At 37.2% G+C, this 10,600-nt stretch overlaps 1 pseudogene; it reads right to left on the reverse strand.

The window, feature by feature from the left end:
- Positions 1-3,800: 3,800 nt before the first annotated feature.
- LOC112485848 lies at positions 3,801-3,919 on the reverse strand (annotated as a pseudogene).
- Between the last annotated feature and the right edge of the window lie 6,681 nt (positions 3,920-10,600).

The following is a 10,600-nucleotide window of genomic DNA, read 5'->3' on the forward strand; positions in this document are numbered from 1 at the left end:
ATCTTCACAACATCTCCATGGGGTAAAATGCAATTCTACTTCAGTTTTACAGAAAAGAAAACTGGGACACTGAGAGAGTACGTAATTTACCAAAATGTCACACAGCTGGTAAGTGGTAGAACTTAGTTTGGACCCAGACTGACTCTTTAGCCTTCAAGCTTATCTACCACATTATACTGGATCATGTTACTACCCATACTCAAATGCTTTCATGGCTTCTCACTATACTGGGACTAAGTCCCCAGTTTCATACCAAACCTGCCGGGTTCTGTGAAGTACCTCCTGCTTACCTCTCTATACTTTTTTCCTGCTGCTTCCCTTTCCTCAAGCCACATGGCTTGTTTTTCTGTTTGTTTTGTTTTTCAACTTCCTTGAACATGATAAGCCCTTTCCTGTTGGCAGGCATTACACATCCTTTACCTTAAATACTCTTCTCCCTGGCTCCTTCTCATTTTCCACGTCTAACTTGATTATCTGTTCTGAGGGAACTTGCTTCAGCATGCTATTTCTTAAAGTAGCTCCCTTCCTGGTATGTTCTATCTCAGCCCCGTATTTGTTTTCTTTTTAACCCTTAAGATAGTTTGTAATTATTTATTTGTTTACTTGTTTTGTCTCTTCTATAAGATTAAGTGCTATAAAGGCAGAGGTTGTCTCTCAGTCACTTTTGTATATTCAGAGCCTAATACAGTGCCTGATTCATAGAAGGAACTCTAGAAATATTTGTTGAGTAAACATATATTTTCTTTTCCTACTTCATAGCTTCTGTTTACTCACGATATCTGCTTCCTCATCTCTTTGCTTTCTTACAACCCAGATTGTATCCCCTCCCACATATTTCTCCATTTAACCTCATGGCCTCTCTCTTTATATCCTTTTAGTCATTGTTCGTATAGCTACTGATTGTCTCAATTATCTCATGTTTCCTAACTTGAATTCCTCAGAGAGAAATATTGATTTGTTTAACTCATATTTTGGGAGCCAGGCCACATTTGTAGGTTGCTGGCAAACTCATGGGTTATTTGCTTTGGGGTCAGATTCCCAGTTCTGGTTCAAATAGCTGTGGGGGACAGGGTGTGAGTAGCGATGGTCTGTACAGTGCTGCCTTTCCACAGGGCTGAGGATTTAGCAGGCATGGTGATTTATATTTGAGTACAAGTTGCAGCTGTAGCAGCAGCAAATAGTTAATTGGACCTCACTTAAGGGCTGGGTTTCCCAATAGTTACTCTCTAGGACAAGGGTCTCAAACCCCTAGGCTACGGATCTGTATTGGTCTCTGGCCTGTTAGGAACCAGGCCACACAGCAGGAGGTGAGCGGCTGGTGAGCAGGTGAAGCTTCATCAGTATTTATTTGCAGCCTCTCCCCAGCGCTAGCATCACCACCTCAGCTCCATCTCAGCTCCACCTCAGATCATCAGGCATTAGATTCTCATAGGAGCACCAGTCCCTGGTGCCAAAAAGGCTGGGGACCACTGTTCTAGGAGACAGGTCTCAGGTTATCTTGAGTCCTGTTTACTCTCCCTTTGAGGAGAATAGTAAACACAAATGGAAAACTCTTGTATTTACACAGCATTTCAGTGTTTGCATCCATCTGGATTTGTACCTCCAACAACACTGAGAGGCAAAGAATACTGTCTCCATTTTACAAATAAGGAAACTGAGGCTCAGGGAGGTAACGTGCCTTGCCCAAGGTCCCACACTCACTAAAGAAGAGCTAGCACTAAACCCTAGGTCTCTAGACTCCCCTGCCTGGGCTCCTTTCACTATATCTTGCTGCCTCATTTCCTTTCTGAGACTGTCATCTTGAATCACAACTTAAGGAATTTGTAAAACCATTTGAATGTCCTGTGAAATGTTCTAGGGGGAGCTTGATGATGATTGAAGAATCCTATAAGGCAGCACTATATGTGGGCTCTGGGCTCCCAGTACACTTATCAAGTATCTAAGTATTTATGGAGCACTTACCACATGCCAGGCACTCTACTTTGCATATACTCTCACAATTCAACCTCACGACATTTAAATGAGGTAGATATTATCACAATCCCCACTTTACAGATGAAGAACTGTAACTGAGATTCAAGAGATTAGGTCACTGGACCAAAGTTTGAGATCTAGTAAATGGCAATGCTGAGATCCTAATTCAGATCTGACTCCAAAATCCATCATCCTTACATTACATTTCCTTTCTTCTTATCAACTGCGTTAACCTTGGTTGTTACTTAATTTATGTGGTCTTCTGTTTCCTTATCAGTAAAATGGGGATATTATTATCTAATTCCTGAGATTATTATAAGTTTATGAACAATCATGTAGAAGAATCTATTCCAGTAAACATAGCAGGTACACACAGTCTTGCAGTTTAGTCTGACTCTAAATCCTTCATATGTGAAAAGAACCAGAATTATCAACTCCAGTTTCCTATGAAGAACAGGATCTCTCTTATAAAACTATCCTGCTGACAAGTATTCCTCGTCCAAATTCTGAAGACATCAGGCCTTGAGGGGACAACAGTTATTCTCTAAGGAAACAGAGAAATTCAATGAACTTTAGAGATGAGAAAGAATCTGCACTCTACCTAGCCGTAATGTAGCAGAATAGAAACCAGAAAGTAATCAACAAAGAGATTCGAATCTGTGTCTGACAAGTTTAAGACTTTCTCAAAGGCCAGGGCATTTTACATATAATATTTAATCCTATCACAACTTTAAAATGTAGATCTTTTTATGACCTCCATTTTTCAGGCTCAGAGAGTTTAAGTGACTTAGCTAAGGTCACACATCTAATTTGAGGTAGAGAAGGAAGAGGAGCTCAGTTTGGTACCATTGCCCTAAGCTTTCAGTTGTTTGCAGTCTGGCGAGTCTACTAGCAAGTTACCCTGCCCTGCAGCTTTAGGATTCTTTGGATGGAAACTAACTCTCAAGTCAAACATGATCTTTTCATAATCCTGACATCATGCCCATTCATTATTCTTGGGAAAGGAAAATCAAATCTACAGGCATCAGCACAATGGGGGAAATGCTGGCTAGGATGGTACAACCCCAGGTAGCAGTACAGATAAATACCAACACCTAAACAAATGATGGTAGTGTCATGTGAAGAATGCAAAAGCAAGAATAATAATCTTTGTGAGCACTTTATAATTCATAAGAAATGTTAATATCTATTACCCAATTTGCTCTTCATATCATCCCTTTGGGTAGGTATAACTGCCATTTCACAGAAGAAGAAACTGAGGCTCAAAGAAGTTTATTTAATATGAAGGAGTGGACATACATTGTTATGTAGTCTCCCAGACTCCATTCCCCCTTCTTTTGGTAACTGTACCCTGTGTTTCCTTTGGAGATCAAAGACCTCCCACCTCAGCAAGCGATTGGATCAATACGTGCACATGATACATCAGATCTTTGGGCTTCAAGCTTAGAAATTTTGGGGGGCTTTTGTTCAAACTTTTGAGATGGAAGAATTCTCTTAAACCCATAGGTATAAATCTGAAGTTAATGGCTGCCATCACAAAAAGAAAATATTATGTATAAATTTTAAACCCACAGAAGAGAATTCATCTTAGCCAATGGAAAGCAGAAATGAAGATTAAAAATAAAAAGAATGTATAATAAATAGATGGTAGAACTAAATCCTAACATATAATAGTTACATTAAATGCAAATAAGTTAATCTCACCAATTGGATTTTTTTTTTAGGTGAGGTAATCCTTGATTGACCTTGCAGATTGCAAGAACCTTGTCAGATTACAATCCCTTATGTATGTATGTATGTATGTATGTATGTATGTATGTATTTTATGCCTACAGCACTTGGTCTTCCTAGGTGGTCTCCCATCCAAGTACTAACCAGGTCCGACTCTGCTTAGCTTCTGAGGTCAGATGGGATCTGGCTTGTTCAGGGTAGTATGGTTGTAGACGCCAATTGGATTTTTTTAAATGAAGAAGTATGAATCGGTAGTTATAAAATAGTCATAGGAATGTAAAGTATAGCATAAGGAATATAGTCAATAATATTGTAGTAACTATGTATGATGTCGGATGAGTACTAGATTTATCAGGGTGATCACTTTGTAAGTTATTTAAATATTTTATCACTGTTATATACCTGAAACTAATATAATATTGCATGTTGACTGTAACTAAAAAATAAAAAATTATTAAATTTAAAAAATCATAACCAATGATAAATTGGCTATAAGACGCACACTTAAAACATAAAGAGATAAAAAGATTAAAAATAAAAAGATGAAAAAAGATTCACCAGGAATACATGAACTAGGTTGTGATCTCACTATCTAGCAAAAAAGGAATTTTAGTCTCAAAAAATAACAAGTGATAAAAGCCATTATATATTTATAAAAGAAACAACAGGCAAATTGTTACATAAATGTAACAGGCAAAACACATAGATGCACCTATTTGCAGTTATAAAACATACAGAACTGCAAGGAGAAATAGAAACAATTGTGGCTGAAGATTTTAATATCTTCCTCACGGAAACTGATACATGAAGGTTTGAAATATAATTACCATATTTCAATAATTAGATACCTTATACAGGTTGAACTCTAGGAGGATTAAAGACAATAAATGTGAAAAATAAAATTATGAAAGAAACATATAGGAGACTATTATATTCTGTGACCGAGGAGAAGGGCAAGGCAAAGCTTCAAAAGCACAAACTATAAAATAATAATATTGATGAATAATAAGGATTTCTATTCAACAAAAGACACTATGGACAAAGTAACTCAATGAGAGAAGATATTTAAAATACTTAATACACAAAACTTTTACAAATAAATAAAAGGGCCTCAATCTCAAGAAGAAAATAAGCAAAGAATATGAAAAAGGAAATCCTAAAATCAAAAGCCATATAAAGAGATGCTCAAAGATATCAGAGAAATATTAATTAAAACAGAAATGCTTTAATATCTTTTTACATCTATTAAACTATAAAAATTTGATAATGATCTCTGGTGGAGTTGTGGGGATGCTAGAATCCTTATGCATGGTGATGGGAGTACGAAGTGGTATAGCCATTATGCAAATTAAGAACTCATATTTTATGTCCCTGCAGTTCTACTCCTGGGATAAATATCCCAAAGAAATTCTTATGCAGGCACATAAAAGGTTGTGCATTAAAATATTCATTGCTGTATTAGTTATGATGATAGAGACTCAGAATCAACCTGGCTGTCTATCATTAGGAGAGCAGATAGCTAAATTATGGTAAATGTTATATCATGAAATATCATGCAACAATCAGGACAATGAATCAGATATATACACAGCAACATAAATGCATTTAAAAAACAATGCTCAGTGAAAAATGTGAAGAAACAAAATGAGACTTAAATATTATACCATTTACATAAGTTAAAAATACATTCATGCAAAACAAAAATTCACGTTTTGTAAGAACACAGACAAAAAGATACACATCAAATATAATTTAGTTGCCTGTGTGGGGAAGGAAAAGGAACTGAAAGAGAAGAAATAAATAATAAGATTTGAAGATGGTAATCACCCACCAAAGCTGATAAAGTGCCATGTATTGTGGAGTATGATTAAATCCTCTCAACCCAAAGTCAAACCAACTAGTCATGAATGAACACAAAACTGGAAGGAAAGACAGTAAATATTGCACAGTTGTCTCTGGATTTGGGGATAATGAGAACTGTTTACTTTCTTCTTAGTATATTTATAGACTCCAAATTTTTTACATTGAACACCTGTTATTTTTGAATAGTAAACATATAATCAGAATTAAAAAAAGAAAAACTCATCTAGAGGAGTATCAGTGGCAGAATGGTGGTGTTCAAAAGTCCTGTCAGGAAACACAAAAAAATTTCAGTTCGGGTGTAGAATGGGTGGAACTATTCATGAATTTTTTTCTTGTTAAAATTACCTTAATTTCTGAAGTAATGTTGGTACAATCTATCAAAATAAAGGCAAAAGAGAATTTAACAAAGATAAAAGCAGCAGCTTAAAAATTCAAATGGATCCTTATTCTGCACGAATTCAGTATCTTTATCTGGTGATATTTGAAAATATGCAACAATTGGTAGAACATATGCCTGACCAATCAGAGCAGTCATTAGTAGTAAACAATGCCCATATCAGTCTGGCATCCCTAAAGTATAGATCACCCTACACGCCAGCCCTCCAGCTCCAAGACAATGTTGAGTCAGCACCTGAAGCCTTGCTCTTTTTTACAATGGGAAGATTCTTGTGTTATAGAAGCCGGTATGAAGGTGAAGGATGCCAAAATACGCCACCTCCAAAAATGCCACTTTGGCATAAGGATTATTTTCAGCTAAAAGCACTTGAAAAAAAAAAAACATAAAAAAGGAGCACTCTGATATCACCTTTTCTGCCTGAAAACTCCCATGTGAGAGCTTCCCTCCATATACCAGGAAAGAAACATTCTTATCATCAAGGATGGAAAGTTGAGACAGAGAATTCTGCACAAACAGACCTTGTTAAATAATTCTTATCTTCCTTTAGCCTTCCTGTGTATTTTAGTTCTTTGTTCAACCTAGTATTAAAAGCATTTAGGTTTTGCCACTTCTTCGAGTCTTTATTTCCTTATGAGGGCTCCTGTGACACACAAAACTTTATTAAATAAATTTGTGTGCTTTTCTCCTGTTAATCAATTTAGATTCTCAGGCCCAGCCAATGACCCCAAGAGGGTAAAGTTTTGCCTCTCCCGCAAAGGCACATTTCCCAAACCAGAACATTCCAAAGATTATAAGGCCCAGAAACTATGCTAGGCATCAACCTTCAGGAAAAAAGAAAGAGTTTCACAGCTCCTCCCTGACCTCAACAATCACCTCTTGTCATCTGGGTGCCCTACTCTTTGACTCTGAAATTTGGTCCACACACCCCCTTCTCCATCAGACAGACTCTTATTTATTCTACAAAATCTGGCTTAAAGGTCACTTCCTTCATGACATCTTCCCTGAAACCACCACTCAGAGTTATGTTCGTTCTTTCAACATTTATTGAGCACCTACTATTTGCAGCCTTGTGCTATCATATGACAGCTATGTCTGGGCCTGACTTACCAGCTAGACTGGAATTAGTCCTTGGTGTACTTCTGGTAAAACAAAAGAAGGAAGGAGTCAGCATTTAATCTTCACAGCTGAGTTTGCAGTGGGTCTCATTATTAACCCCATTTCACAAATGTGAAAAAATGAGGCACAGGAAAGTTAGGTTACTTTCCCACTCTGAGCAGTTTCTGCGTCTGTGAAAGGAAGATAATAATGGTGTCCTGTTCAATGGCTGCTATGAGGGTTAAGTGAGCACAATGTAGGAGCTCCTCAAATTTAGGGGAAAGTGCTTTAGTAGTCTGTAAAGAGCTACCTGAATACGTATGATAATAATGTTGTGAGCAGGTGGTACAGAAAAGATAAAGGTAAGACCAGCAAACCTGCAAACAAGTAATAATTAAAAATTAGGGCACAAATCAGCAAAGAAGCAAAAAGACTTTTATAAAGTATCTTTATGCTAAGAAGTCTGTTTTTAAGTGTTTGGTACATCTGCAAGAAGAAAGCATCATCAACCCCAAGTACATCCCCAAGAATTTCTCAGTAAATATTAAGAAATACAGATATTTAAACAAAATAAAATTCCTGGATATACCAAATAAATTGAAAGTGAGGATCAGGTTCATACAGAAGCTCATTTACCAACAATTAACTTCATAAACACCATGAGAACAATAGTGGTAATAGCTACTACTTGTTGCTAAATATATTTATATCAATTGCTTAACACACATAATTCATTTAATCCCGACAACAACCTCATGAAATAGGAATTATCACTCCTTTTTCACTGACAGGGAAATAGAAGCTGCAAGTGGTTATGTGACTTTCCCAAGGTCACAAAGAGCAAAGGAGGTGGGGGAGAAATACAAATCCAAAGTTCATTCAAAAAGAGCAAGTAATTTTGCTTCCTAGATTTTGCCAACCTCACGAACATTTCTCCTTCTAAGCAACATTATTTGCCTCTGATGTAACTATTTTTACCCAGTTACAGTTCATCCTTCCTAGCAACATGGACTTCTTCCTTTTTACCCAGAAACGCTCTTTCAGCATCATCTTCCTTCATCTGTTTGTCATTTTTTGGTTTCTCAGCAAAATCCTCTTCACTTCCCTTTTCTTCAGTTCCCCAGATGTTATCTTCCCTTTCCTCCTCCTTTTCCCTTTTCTTCTTGGCTTCTTCTTCCTGTTTTCTTTTCTCCAGTTCTGCATACAGTTCTCTCCATTACCTTTTTACATCCCATTTAGAATGTGGAATTTCAAAATAATTTACAGACAGTATAAACAGTTAACTCACTTTAGAAATGTCTGATGTCTTCCCATACTCTTAAAGATTTCTGGGATGATGTTTATTTACATACAAATTTTCGGCATCTGTGTGGTAGAAAATGTGTGTATATGTGAGTGTGTGTGGAATTTGTTCATAAATAAAATTGGTTAATTCAATAAACACTGAATGTCTAGAGCATTGCTAAGCTTGGTGCAAGACAATCTACAAACGTTATTTCTATTCCTCACAGTAAATGTTATTGTCTCACTTTTTAGAAGAGGGAACTGAGGTCCGGACTGACTAAATAACTTGTCCAAGCTATATAGCTAGTGAGTAGTAGAACTAGAATTAGAAACCAAGTTTTCTGGCTCTGAGTCTGGCCTTCTTTCTATGCCACTATGCCACAGTAATACCATCTTTAAGAAACTCTTCGAATTTGCTTTTGAACTGTGACTAGTAAACATTTTCATTAATTCAGAAAGAAGAATCCTTTTGAGTTTTCCTATGTGTTCATCCAGGCCCCAGAATTTTATCCCTAGGACCATCTTCATAGATTTTTCTATTCCAAGAGGCCTTTAAAAAAGGATGCACAGTACAAACTCCTCTGGGGCTTCAATCCTCACCTATAACATCTGGGCCAAAAGGTCTTTTACCCAGTCTTGGAGGACAAGGTTGGATTGAGAATCTGCATACCCAGTTGGCTAGGGCCTGCTAGAATCCTGCTGGGAGCAAATGCTTGACACTTCTGTAGGGGGAGGAAAACCTCTCTTTCAATTGAGCTTCATTTTCTTATGCTTGGGAAGCACTGACTACCATTAAAGTCTGTATTTCTTTACTTCCCTCTCAGTACTCTACTCACTGATCTGTTGCCACCCTCCAAATGGCCCTTGCCAAAGGTAACCAAAGACTACCAACTCCACCAGCTCCTCAGCTCCACCTGGACTTACAACAATCCACTGAACCAATCTCCTTATCATTAGCTCTCAACCAACTCATGTCCTCAATTTTCTCCTTTTTAATTTTGTGTGATCGATCTCTTGTAAACATCCTCAATTCTCTTCCCTTCCCTCCATTATTTGGGTAAACTCTCAACCCTGGTTAAATCCAATTCTTGAGGCCTGCACCTAAGCAGAGAATATGGATAGAGAAAACAATAAAAACTAAGCTGATTGTTCTTAAATTCGTTATTACTAAGCTCAAGTGAGCCCCCAAGTGCTAGCCAGTGAGCCTACTATATTTCTGTGGTTGGCTCACTCTCCTCCTTTGATAACTATTTCTCACCTTCTCTTCAAACTTCCCAACACATCTTTCCCACTATATGGGGCTTTAAATATTACCGGTAAGCTGATGACTTGCAAAGTGTATATCTCTTTTTCAGACTCGTATTCAATTGCCTCCTCGACATTTGAATTTACAATAATCATATCTGACTCAACATTTAACAATTATGTTATTTATTTCTGGCCCCACTCCCAAAATATGCTTCTCCCCTTTTATTCCTTATCTCAGTAACTCCATCCTTCTAGTCACTTGGGTCAAAAACCTTGGAGTCATTCTTGTTCACTCTCACTCATATTCCATATTTAATCCTAAATTCCATCTTTCATATCTAATTGCTCCTGTGAGTTTTGCCTTCAAAATGGATCTAGAACCTGACCATTTCTCTTTACCTTCACCACTATCACCTGCTTCTCTCTTATTCCACTAGAGTCTTTTTTTAGTCCTTATAGTCTTTTGCAACACAGCAACCAGAGTAATATCTTAAACTGTGAGCCAGTGCATATCACTTTACTAATAATGGCTCTGATGGCATTTTACTCCGGGATATGGCCCCGACTACTCTCATTCTCACTCATTCAATTCTAGTCACACTGGTCTTCTTAATCTTTCTTCAAGTTATGCTCCTACATCAGGGACTTTGCATTTGCTGTTCTTGCTACCCAAAAGGCTTTTCTTCCCAGATATCTGCATAGCTTCCTCCTTACTTCCTCCAAATCTCTTAAATGTTACTTACTCATGAAGTCTCTCCTGACCATCCCTATATAAAAGCACAAAACCCCCATTATCACAGCCCTCTCTATTGCTTTATTGTTCTTAATCGTTTACCTCACTATCTCACTCATATATATTTACTTCTTTATGTGTTTCTTTCTGGTCCCCCTTAACTTAATGTAACTCTATGGAGGCAGAAATATCTGTTTTATTTCACTGATATGTCCCCAGCAACTATAACAGTGCTTTGAACAGGCACTCAATAAATATTTGTCAAGTGAATGTAT

The sequence above is a fragment of the Pteropus alecto genome, unplaced genomic scaffold (assembly GCF_000325575.1).
Source record: "Pteropus alecto unplaced genomic scaffold, ASM32557v1 scaffold25, whole genome shotgun sequence".
Classification (NCBI taxonomy): domain Eukaryota; kingdom Metazoa; phylum Chordata; class Mammalia; order Chiroptera; family Pteropodidae; genus Pteropus; species Pteropus alecto.